This window comes from Octodon degus, unplaced genomic scaffold (genome assembly GCF_000260255.1).
Source record: "Octodon degus isolate 3935 unplaced genomic scaffold, OctDeg1.0 scaffold00031, whole genome shotgun sequence".
Taxonomy (NCBI): domain Eukaryota; kingdom Metazoa; phylum Chordata; class Mammalia; order Rodentia; family Octodontidae; genus Octodon; species Octodon degus.
The window spans coordinates 18587050-18598463 of record NW_004524607.1 but is presented as its reverse complement, the minus strand read 5'-3'; the positions used below and the strand labels follow the sequence as shown (position 1 = coordinate 18598463).

At 42.0% G+C, this 11414-nt stretch overlaps 2 pseudogenes; both read left to right on the top strand.

The window, feature by feature from the left end:
- The window catches only part of LOC101576323, a 63215-nt pseudogene extending 60592 nt beyond the window's left edge, over positions 1 to 2623 (top strand).
- Positions 2624 to 4579: 1956 nt separating this feature from the next.
- The window catches only part of LOC101575924, an 8643-nt pseudogene continuing 1808 nt past the window's right edge, over positions 4580 to 11414 (top strand).

Here is an 11414-nt window from a genome sequence, read left to right as displayed (position 1 = left end):
AAAAAAAAAAAAAAAAAAAAAAAAAAAAAGAAAGCCCACCCTGCTCTCAGTGAGGATTGGGAGGCATCACCTGATCCAAACAACCCCTTGCAGACCACCCTCCATTGCCAGAGAACTTCAAGCCCTGCTCTTGTCATTCCCAGAAGCTAGCAGATCTATGCACAGACAAAGCCTGAGGTCACTGACCTTGGAATGTTTTATTGGCTTCCCCCCTTTTCCTAGGGCTCTTTAAAACTCTAACCTTGCTTTTTTGCTATAGGATTCTGGCTGTTGCACAACTACCTGGGAAAACTAGAAAAATGCAGGTTTTTACTGCTATATTTATTGTTGGTTTTGGGATTGGTTACCCTTAGATATTCCCAGAAGCAACAGGGAGACAGCCCTAAAGAGATGACTTGCCTTATTACCCTATTTTCCAGTCTGAACCTGAGGGCCTCAACCAGGCCTGTTGAACTCTAAACTTGCTCCTTCTGAGGTTCCCCTACCCCTGTCAACCTCCTGGCTCAGTCAAGCCACACAAACCGAACTAGCAGTTCAACACATACATCAGAGGACCAAAACACTGGCTCCAATGTAGACAATACTCCAGGATGTATGTCCCCTGGAAACTTCACTGACTTAGCCCTAATTCAGCCCATAGATCTTACTGCTCCACACGGAAATGTCTGGTGGTTATGTAACAAATCTCTGTACCCAATCTTTCCAGTGGCTGGACTGTGCCCTAGTCCACTCCCTTCAGAAATGCTCAAAGGTCAATCTCTCCTGATTCTTCCAGTGCATCCAGGAAATGCCACTCAAAAAATCAGCCCCCAGGGTTCCTTTGACCCTACTAGCTACATGGATGCAATCTGGGCCCCAAGACTTGTCCCCAGTGAATCTGAAACTCAAAACCAAATAGCTGCCAGACTTAAAAGCTCATTGTTCTGGTGGATCACTGTCAACAAAATATAGATTAAATAAATTATGTTTACTGTAATCAAGAAATGCTTATAAATTATACCCAGGATGTCATTATGGGAATAGATGGACAAGTCAGGCCTGCCAGCCAGGTGGCCTGGAAAACTCACTCTTGATTCTAGCGGAAAGAGGTGGCATCTGTGTTATGACAGGAGCCCAAAGCTGTACTTTTATCCCAAGCAACACTGTCCTTGATGGCACAATTAGCAAGGCTCTCCAAGGCCTAAAACTTTTGTCAAAATAATTAGCCAAAAATTCTGAAGTTGGGGGGAACTACCCACTCAGGCCCCCCTCCTGTCCCTCTCTTGGACAGGAGCTTTCTTTCTCTCAATAAATATATTCTGCTCATAACCTCCATTTGTTCCTAAAATTCATTCTTCGGTTTTAGAGAACATGAACTCATGCAGGTCAGGTCGGGAGACTGTTTTTCTCTATGTCATTTGGAGGTTCCTTGTATGGTTTGGAGGTCACCCACCCAAGACCAGTTTTTCTCCCTATATCATTTGGAGGTCATCCACCGAGATCATTGGATGGAGGTATGAGTTTGCTTTTCTTTCATAAATTCTGGATTGGGACTTGCTTAGTTAACAAATTTTTATGCTCCAAATGTTAATGTTTTTGCCCATTGCTCATAATTAATTGTTCATACTTTGTCTCATACAGTTTTGTCTCATAATACTGTTAAAATTGTTTACAATTGCTTATGCTTTGTCTTTATGTAATTTTGTTAAAATGTTGGTCAAAATGCTTTTGGTAAATCTAAGTTAAAATACGAAAATGTTACAAGTTTATATTTCTTTAATGGGACATTTTATAACTATTTTGCACTCATATATGTTACATTTGAACTGGTATTCCTAAATGTACTGGTATTCCTTGCTTGAATTTAGACAATAGCACTAGAAAAAGTAACATTAGTAAGCCTCCTAGTGGATTTTATGTAAACTTTTGTAAAATGGGACTCAAAAAGTATACATGCCTGTATATGAAACATGGGACTCCTTTTGCCAGTTAAATGACATTAGGTCAGCAACCATTCTTAAAGACTTGGAGGACAGGTTTCACTGGGATAGACTGGTTCTGATCCCCCTCTACATGCTAGAGGGAATGTCAGACCTGCTCTGTTTCAGTTTCCTTGCTTTAACTTTACTCCTAATTTTCCCACCTCTTTGTACTTTCCTTTTTAGAGGCATGTAAAATTAGGAAAACTCTGACCATTCCACTAACTGAATCCCTTAGAAAATGAGCATTTATTAACGCCGAAGACAGGGAAGTCATTTTAGAAAAAGGACACATACCCCGTTTCTGGGTCAGATGAGACAAAGAAGACTACGCCTGTCCAGGAGGACACATGTAAAAGCCATGTCCCGGCTTAGTATTCTGGGCAGGTCTCCTTTGGGAGGCTAAACCTGAGACACGGTGGAGAGAACCGACTTCTGGGTGACACCAGAAGGAGCTATCTTCAAAAGCAGCACAGTTATGGAACCAAAACACATTTAGTGTGAGGGATGATTCAATCTTTTCTCCTAGGTCTGGTTATCATTTAGGCGCATAAGAAATAAGTTGTGGAATTTAAAGCCTTTAATGTAAAGTACCAGGTAATCTTTTTCAGGCTTTTAACTATCCCTTATAGAACTCGGACAAACAGTGGTTCTCTGCCCGCTAGTAAATGCTCTTAGAGCAGCTGCCACTCTTTGAAGCAGAGGACAGGCTTCCCCAGCTGTTCTTTGGTGAATCCCCATTGAAGCCCTTGGCTGATGGAATATTGACCAGAGAAACTGCTGGATTCCTTTCTGGAGACATCTCTGGTTGTGTGGGCCAAAAGAAACCAAGAATGCCTGAGGGGAGAAGGTGCCAAACCCGAAGGTTCCTTGGTGGAAACTGGCTCCTGACCACTGAAAGATCTCCACTTACCAATTGTACTTTCTCTCTCTGCTATAAAGTAGGACTTCTACCTGAGCTTTTCAGTAGAACAAGTTAATGGGTCACTATTTCAGAAATAAGGCTGAGACAGTTTATAATATTGGTTATCAGGGGAAGTTTACATCTGTGCCCTATGTGTTAACTAAGAGTAAGATTTTTGCCAGTTATATTGTCTTTACCAACATGTAATATGTGATTGCTAGATGATAAATATAAGTCTCACCTGTGAGCTTCAAAGTTAAATCTTGTTTAGTTGCTAGAAACATTTACCTGGGTGATCAGATGGAAACCAAGTGTCTGGAGATTGGCTCAGTGCACGGGGCCAAATCTCTCCAGTCAATGGTTCTATCTCTAAAGTGATCTTTGTAACCTGAGAAGTGCTTGCTTCTAACTGACCTTTTATGCCATAGTTAATACTGCCTTCTGTAGACATTCAGGTCACCAGACCAATTGTAACTTACACATATTCAATAAGAGTAAGTAAAGGGTTTGTGAGATGTTTCAGGAGATAGGAATCATGCGCCAGTTCGAGGGTGGACAGGCTGGTGGGATCTTGTCTCCCTTCTCTCCAACAGGAGCATCCACCTGCTCTGGAGTGGGCTACTCAGGGACGCCTGGGTGGAGGAATCAATTAGAAAAAAGGTGGGGATGCCCAGAAAGGTCATTTCTATTGAATTCCAGGTTATCTCACAGTCAAAGTCTCTTACTCCTTTAGAGTGTGCTTCATCAGGCACCGGAGACGTTTGATCCTTACATGTTAAAAAGAGCTGTTTAAGTAAAATGAAGAGGAAAGTAAAAACACAAACAAAAATTCTAAAGTTAATGATCCCTTCACAAACTTACTGCAACAATGATTTGCCACATAAAAGGGCTTAATGACCTACATACATACTTCCTGGATCATTACTATTAAAATTTTCAATCTTAGAAGTTACTGTGTAATCCCCTGTGCACATAATTTAATTCAGACAACTCTCCAGAAGAAGAGAATCACAGGTCATCTGAGTTTGGTGTACTTAAGCCCCTGCCTATACTCAGCAGCTCCTAATAGACTCAAATGGTGATACTCCTCAAAATCCCTGAGGAGGATCAAGAGGGAGAAAATGAAACATAAATCCTGACCTAACTGCAGCCATTTTATTCACTAAAGCTGCAGCCATTCTGTTCTCTGCATGGAACTCAGCTAAATCATATGATTTGTCATCAAATTGAAACTTCTGTGAATTTGCTAAAAATAACTTTGCTACATACAGCTATGCTCACAAGATAACCATTATACAATGATTTTCAGCTAATACTTATCTCATTTTTGTAACTTCTGCCACCCCACCAAAAAAGACAACTCTGTAATCAGCTCCTCAGACTTTGGAGATTATTCCTCTGGTGTCCACTAGCATCAATAAACTTTCTTGTCTTTTCTTGAACTCCTAGCTACTGCTGATTCAATTTTTCTTGCAACAATAGGAGGTAAAAGATTTGCAGCATTGATGAACAGAACCAGCATGCCCACAATCCACGCAACCCTTCATAATAGAAAGCCATTTCAGTGCCCTCTCCAGGGAATGCAGGCTCAGGAATATTTCAGAGCAGAACACTCCTTGGCCAACATTCACCATCCAGCAAGAATCATTTTATATTTCTTCTGGGTTTAATTCAGAGGCCAGTCTTGAGCAAACATCTATGCCCACATGGAGGAAAAATGAAGCTAGGAGGAGTCAGCAGCAGCCTTTCAGAGTCTCCAAGGTCAGTGAATAGTCCAATCTGATCTTCTGCATCAGCTCTTCTCAAACAAGAGCCCCTATCAGAAGTGGGAATGGATAACAGAAGGGGAGACCAAGTGATAAAGGCCAGAACCATATGGGACTTGCCCAGAATGGCTTTATAGAGGAGGGAACACCAAGATGGCAGAGTGGTAAGCAGCAATGAAAAAGCCTCTCTGAGTCACCATCCAGACATGGAATATTGTAACATGAGGAAAACAAGAGGGAGGATAGTGGGTCACCTGGACCCAGGAATGATCTGAAGTGTGATTGAAGCCTATGGAGAGAATGAAGAGAGAAACTTCAATGAAAAAGGAGGAGATAGCCAGAGGCATCTTCTGCCTCAGACAAGACTCACTGTGTGAGAGGAGTGATTCACAAGGTAACTGTGTGAACACAAGGTAACTTCTGGCAACCCCAGGGGCCTCCACTAGGAGATGCAGCAGGGGAGGACAGCATTAGAAATGAAGGACTGCACTAGCTAGCAGTGAGTACTGAGAGCTCAGTCATCCTGTGTGAGAGAGAAAGTGGCTGACAGCCATCTTGGAGAGTGGCTGCTGGCTACCTGTAGCAGCTCCAGCTTGGCTCAGGGCCACAAAAGGTGTGCTGACAGCTACAGGCCTAATGAATTGGTCTCCACCAGAGGGTGCAGGCTTGCCGAAATTTTCCACTACTCTGCCAAGAAGCTACTGGTGGCTTGCTGGGATAAATCAACACAGAGCTGGACTCTCTCCACACATTATCTACCAGTGACAGCAGAAACATGCCTGGAAGTGGCATTTTTTTCTTTTTCTTTTCTTTCTCTCATTTGTTTTTGCTATGGTGGTAGTAATGGTGGTTGTGGTTTTGGTTTTGGTTTTCTGTTTTGTTTTTTCCTGCATTGTTTGGTCTTGTTTTTACATGAGTGTGAGCATGATTTCTAGCCTCTTTTTGATTGCATTTGTTTTTTCTCCTTTTTATCTCTTCCTTCTCTCTTCCCCTTCAGTCTTCTACACCAGTTTCCCAAAGGTAATGAGATCCTCCTTTATCCTCCATCTTTATTTCTAATCTCTTTGTCTTCTTCCATTTCCATTTCTCCATTTTCTCCCAAATGCATTTTAAATTTTAACCCCTAAGAGCAAAATTGACATACTAAGGACTTTCTACACTGCTTGTAATTTTCGGGGGGCGGGGAGTACAATATAACAAAATCGGTTTTAATATTTTTGATAACTTACTTCAGCAAAAATTTCCATGCAATCCTATAATGTCACTGTAAACATTTTTAAAAACACTGCTTTGAGATTATGTGTTTGAAAATCACTGCATTAGCAGACTGCCAAAGAGGTTTGTGGCACACTCACAAAAACACTGAAGATTAATTACCCTGGAATGAACACGGATCATTAAAGTGCCACTTGCCACCATCACTGCAAATCCAAATCTGAAAAGCTGCAATTTATGGCTTGATAACTAAGTGAACAGCCCTAAGGGGCAATCGGAGACTTTAATTTCATAAATCCCAGATACAAAGGTTAAGTAAGGATAGGTGGGGCCCACCTCAGAGCCATGCTTCATTACTGGCTGCAGAGTGAAGGGTCCACAGCTGAATTCCTGTTTACTTAAACCCCTGCCTCTCCACAGCTCTTTCCTGCTGTCCCCTACAACACAACCCATGCAAGTGGTATGAGAAGGGGTACACAAAATCCTCACCACTACATCTAAGCCTCTCTTTCAAAAACCCCAATAGGGGTTTCACCAACCCTATGGCCCCCCAGACCTAGAATGCCTCAGCAGCTGTTCCCCTCACTCAGTTTGGCCTCGGTTTCCACATCTCCTGAGTCCATGGCGCCAGTTTCCCTCACAACCTCAAACTTGCTACCATCCACTGGGCCAAGGGATTACTGATACTTCTGGCACTCAGTCTAGTTCTTTCTGTTTCTCATATCTCAGCTCAGAACCTCAGAACCCTTTGCCTGATGGCCAGCTGTCTACCAAAAAGAATCCCAAATGTGGTTCTCTTTAAGAGCCTTGGTTTTGGAGGAACAGTCTCCAGAGCTGGGTTCAGACTAGTTTGTTTTAAATTTTGTTATATAATTACAAATCTAATTTATATGGCTAAAGGTAGCAAATTAATGACTAGCTCAGTCTGTCATTTTCCAGGCTGTGTGTAATGCAAGTGTCATTGTTGATGGTACCACTATAGCTAAAAGTGACATAATTGTTCTAAACAGCTGTTCCTCCTGGTATTCTAAGACTGGGATGTTATGGTTTGTGTCTAGTTGTTCTCCCCACCCCCACCCCCACCCCCAAAGCCTCATGCAGTCATAGGGTGGGCTTCTAGAGTTTGTGACTAATTCATGATCAAACACTGGGATTATAGGTGTGAGTGCTACACCTGCCCTGGAGCGGATAGCCTGAATGCAATGTGAGGGAGGGAAAGGGGCTTGTTCTCTGCTGCTGTTCCTCCTTTTTTGTTCTTGTTGTTTTGCTGTTTTCCATAGCCATGAACTGTTACCCTCTTCCAGGTGCTACCCTGCCTTGGGGCCAGCCAAGTATGGACTGAAATCTCCACAACCTGTGAGCTGAATAAACCTTGCCATCCTTAATTTTAGATGTCAGGTATTTTGTCCCTGCAAAGAGAAAAGTAACTAAGACACCATATCAGGAAAAGTGAGCTCAAATAAACAACTTGGGGCTGGCCAGATAGCTCAGCAGACTAAAGTGCCTGCTTAGGCAGAGGGCAGCGGCCAGGGTTCAAGCCCCAGCATTCTGTGCTGGCTCCCCACCTGGGGCATGCTGATAGGGTGATTGAGACTGGACATAGTGGCATGTGCCTATAATCCCAGCACTTGGGAGGCTGAAAACAGGAGAATCACTAGGAATCTGATCTACGTAGTGAGACCTTGTACACCCTGTACACCCTGTACTAAAATTCATATTAAAAAATAAATAAATTTGGGGGCCTGACCTAGCTCAGCTCTTTAAGTGGCTGCTTCCACAAAGCTGTCAGCCTCAGGTTGCTGGAGTTTGATCCCCACAACACTCCAGCCAGCCAAACCTGCCCTGAAGGCATTCAGAAAAAAAAAAAAAAAAAAAAAAAAATTAACAACTTAATGCTGAGCCTAAAGCTTCTAGAAAAAGAAAACTAAACCCAAAGCTCATACAAGGTGGCTACCTAGTGCAGCAGTTTCCGTGCCAGGCTCTAGAGCACGAGGTCGCCGGTTCGTGCCCCCGTCCCGACTCTCTGGGGGCCTGTCCCTTAGCTCAGTTCTTTAAGTGGCTGCTTCAACAAATCAGTCAGTCTCAGGTTGCTGTGGTTCGATTCCCACAACTCAAGCCAGCCAATCATGCTCTGAAGGCATTCGGAGCAAAAAAAAAAAAAACCAAAGCTCATACAAGGGAGGAAATTATAAAGATCAGAGCAGAAATTAATGCATTGGAGACTAAAACACACACACACAACATACAAAGCATCAACAAATCAAAGATTAAATGAAAGTGACAAACCCTTATCCAACCTTATCTAAAAGACTCAAATCCACACAATTAAGAATAAAAAGGGTGAAATCACAACACATCCTGCAGAAATCCAGAAAATTATCTATCCTTGTATTGAAAACTTATATTCTACCAAGATGGAAAATACAGAAGAAATGGACAGATTCCTAGATACATGCAAATTACCACAGATGAATAAAATCCTAAATAAGTCAATTACCAATCAATGAAATCAGAGATGTAATTAAAAGCCTACCAACAAAGAAAATCCCAGGCCCTTGGTAATTCACTGTTGAATTCTATGATAAATTTTGTAGCGTTTTGTTTTTTTCTCCCTTGGGAACCCTCATAAGAGCCTTCTAATTACTTGAAAAAGTAGAAATTCAGGTCTTTCATCCATCCACTGACTATTTGCTATCTATGGTATAACCCCCACCCCGACCCCAAGGGCCAGGGCTCAAAGCCAGAGCTTACAACATGCTACACAAGCACTCCATTACTGCTAAGCCATTTCCATGGCCCTACTATGTACTTTTTAAGAATTTATCATAAGAAAGACTGTGGCTGGCTGTCCTATATTGAATGTCTCCTCCCAAAAAAAGTTGATCTAGGTCTGAAGTAAATGTTCCCTGTGATATTGAAATTTTGGGGCAGACTCTACCTGAAAAAAATGTCTGCATGAGAAATGATTTTACATTGCTTGTTATAGAATTCCAGGCCCCTACACTGAGATTATGCTTCAATAGTTCTTAGCTTTCCTTTGCAATACTTTTCAGATATGTGGTCTCTAATAAAACTTTGTTTTCTAGAAGCCAGGTCGGAGCTTTAAACTTTGCAGGAAGCAGATCCAGTCCTTAGAATGCAATCTTTTCTTTCAATATCTAAACTATCTAATTTACTTCAAACATCCTGAATGTGAAAGCGCTGCTTCTCAGCTAAGGTATATTCTGCTGTACAGACATCTGGTAGTACCCAGAAACATTTATAATTATCACAACTAGAGGGTGCTACTTGCACCTAGTAAGTGGAAGTCAAATATGCACAGAACAGCTAGGTCACCACCACCACCACCCTCCAAACATAATTAGCTGTCACAAAATATCACAAGGCTGAGAAATCCTACCAAAATTTAAAAGTAGACCCCAGGGTAACATATTGTTGCTAAGTATTTTCCTCACCTGAGTAGATAAAGCCAACTTGCACTACAGAATGGAAGACTTGAAAAGCGTACTTTTCAAGAAACAAAGGTTCCCTTACTTGTCCCTCAGCTGGAATAAACCAGCTACAGAAAGTATTTAAGTATAATCTGCCCACAGATGATACTCAGAACACACACTCTAAGAAGGAACAGAATTCTTTGATGAAACAGTTCCCCATGACAGACCTCAGGCAGTTACCTAGTCCCACCACCACCTATGGGACACAAAAGCATTTCTCTTTCAAAGGCCATAACTCTAAGGACAATCTTCCCCTTTACTTCTGTGAACTTCTCCCTACCCCTACCCCCACCAACTAGTTGCATGGCACATGCAGCCAGACACCTAAGGCACAGAACACAACCTGCAGGCACCTGGCCCTACAGCAGAGGCTGAATATACTTGCATACTCATAAGATGACCAAATGTCCCCTTGGCCTTGGAGTGTCCCAGTACACACCACCATCCTGACACAATTAACACCACTTTTCACTCTCAAAGGAGGCAGGAAATATATAAGATGAGCCTGGGACATTTTGTTATCCCAAGAAGAAAAGAAGCTGTTGGTAACCAAGTGAAAGAGACTCCCATTAGCCAAAGATAAAATATTTTGAGCATCAAATTTGAATTGCATCAAATATAACTATCAAATATTTGAATTCATGAATGTAGTATAATTTTTTAAAAAAATGGATCACCTAGGCCTGAAATAGCTCAGTGGCTGCCTAGCATGTATCAGGCCCTAAATCTGAACCAAGCACTGCCATTAAAACAGGATGCAGGGTTTTGCCTTTATAAAAACAAAGCAACCAGTTCATTACTGTGAAAATAAAGGCATTTTTCCTGCCTAGCCCATATACACTGAATATGAAGTACCCTAACTGTAAATGAACGGAAATTTCTTAAAGTATCCTAGTTACTAAATGAAAAGTCAGGTTCAGCACCACCATGCAGCTGAATGGCCTGCGTTGCCTCCACCAGCCGGGAGTTGGCCACCACTCAGCACCAGCACGGAGTGCCTGCCGACTTGCCCTCTTTGGGCTGGAACCCCACCGCCTAGGCCCCTGAGGGAGAAGCGGAGGCCGGTAGGGGAGTGGCGACAACACCGACTCCAGTCTCTTTCCCTGGCAGCGGTGGCTTCTTCCGTGGGACAATATGTTCATGAGAATGAAGGCAGGAGACAGGAAAAGGAATGTTGTGGGACTGTCCTGCTACAAGGTTGTATATGGTTAGATTTCTGGACTTGTATGTAAACATAAGAATTATATAATTCTTTATGCCTATTTTTAAAATATATTTTAATTTTTAAATGTTTTTTTCATCATATTCTGTAGAGACTTAAAAGTTCAACATATCAATACTTGATGAGAAATACCTGTTCCATGTTATGCCTAAGATGTTTGATATTCAGACAGATAGTGAGGTTAAGCTTAGCAGCCTAGGTTGTATGGTAATAACAATAAGCTTCTCTTTTGGAGAGTTAATAATCTAAGTTTGCAGACCAAAATTAGAGAAAAAGGAGGGCCTCAAGAAAAGCCAACATTTTGGCCCTAGCCTTCCAAGGTCAATTAAGACTCAGGACATATGAGAACTTGTACTGTAATATCATGTAACTCAGTTGTGTCCCAAATTTTCTGATCAAGGAGATTATGGGGCGAAAGAAGAAAGTGATCGATGGTGTAGTGTGCCTAAGGAGAGTCACATGGAAAGAAAACATTCTCTCAGGCTTTCACAGAGAGCACAATGGCCAAGCAATGGCCGTGACTCAACCACGTGGCTGACACTGACAAAAGATCTACAATCTGAGGTACAGGATCTCAGGAAAAATCCTGAGGGGATTTCACTGACCTCATCAGACCCAAAGCTACAACTCTTGTTGCATAGGTCTTGCTTTATCTTGGTCTTAACCATCCAACAGAAAAGTATAAAAACGAAGTATAACAAGTAAAGTCATGCTGTTTTGTTGAGCTGTAGGGGACTCAGGTCAACAATTTCTGACATTGCCAGTTAAGCGGAAGACCCAATACTATTATGGACTACTGGACTCTTTTAGAATATTTTGCTGAGTTAACACACCTATAATATTCAAATGATGGAA